At 43.3% G+C, this 1,366-nt stretch overlaps 1 protein-coding gene across 1 annotated transcript in view; it reads right to left on the bottom strand.

Moving 5' to 3' along the window:
• LOC119420605 (calpain small subunit 1) overlaps window positions 1-1,366 on the bottom strand; it is a gene marked incomplete in the record, with an annotated part of 43,624 nt that overhangs the window by 2,265 nt on the left and 39,993 nt on the right.

Below are 1,366 nucleotides of genomic sequence, written 5' to 3'. Positions count from 1 at the left end.
CAGTCAGCCATCAGGTGAAAAGGAGGAACCCAGACCCAGACCAGTGGTCATTCCGTATGTTGAGGGGGTATCAGAGAAACTGAGACGTTTATTTTCTAAACATAACGTCCCAGTGGCTTTTAAACCCCAAAATACATTACGGCAAAAACTGGTTCATCCCAAAGATCCAGTCCCCCAGCACAAACAGAGTAATGTTGTGTATGCTGTTCAGTGTCAGGAGGGCTGTGATCAGTCTTACATCAGGGAAACTAAACAGCCACTGGCCAAAAGGATGGCCCAGCACAGAAGATCAACATCATCAGGCCAGGATTCTGCGGTCTACACTCATCTCCAGGCCAGCGGTCACTCTTTCAAGGATCAAGATGTTCACATCCTGGACAGAGAGGAATGATGGTTTGAGAGAGGAGTAAAGGAGGCCATCTTTGTGAAAAGAAATCGTCCATCATTAAACAGGGGTGGAGGCCTCCGGGTTCAACTGTCCCCCTCTTACAATGCTGTGATTGCTAGTATCACTCAGCCCTCTGTGAGTAGTAAACAGCCATCAGTGTGCTAATGACCCATTGTTAGGCTGATGGTCCTTCTTGAGCATGTGATCAGCTGGTTTTGGTTGTCAGCATCAAACTGGTTGATCCACTCTGTGAAGGTGCTATTTAAGAGACTGAGCTGAAAACAGCACCTCAGACTGAGGAAGTCTCTTGGATGAGAGACAAAACGTTTCTAGATTTTTTTGCTTTGTTTTGTTTTTTGTTTTTTTGAATGTCCAGAGGAACAGATTGAACTTTTTTGGACAAGTTAACGGTAGCTCATCTCCTGATTTAGCGTTACAATTGTTAATCGATCTGGCGTTATTTAGAGCTTAGGCACAAGGCTCATGGATGTTGTTTTATAATCAAAAGCTAATAAAATCGTTTAAAACCTCCCATGTTTCTGTCGTTTCATTGAACCAAGTTTTCCACTTCCAAGAACAAAAGGGGTGTTTGAAATAAGAATCCAGAATTTTACATTTTGCTTTGCTTTAATCGATTACTTTTGCAGGGGAACAGCGGTATTGCACAATAATGATTACACTTGATTACAAAGAGATTACATGATGAATAATTTTCACTCCTTAGTCCCTTTTTTAGTTGTTAACCTTTCCTGAGCAAGGTAGATTCCCGTTTTTGTGGATGGGCTTGAGATGGGCTCTTGAACTCCTCCTCTCTACTCAGCCCCGGACTCCTTTTTGTCCAGCCGGCCACGCCCGGTCTCACTCAGGAACGCAAGTACCCACACAGTTTACCTACTCTCTCTACCTGACCCAACACATTATTTCTCACTACAAAGAAGACCCTTCTACAACTCTGAGCAACCAGATTTTTAACATAAT

This window comes from Nematolebias whitei, chromosome 14 (genome assembly GCF_014905685.2).
Source record: "Nematolebias whitei isolate Nwh7 chromosome 14, NemWhi1, whole genome shotgun sequence".
Classification (NCBI taxonomy): domain Eukaryota; kingdom Metazoa; phylum Chordata; class Actinopteri; order Cyprinodontiformes; family Rivulidae; genus Nematolebias; species Nematolebias whitei.
Note: the sequence above shows the minus strand (reverse complement) of the source record. Positions and strands in the feature narration are given on the sequence as shown.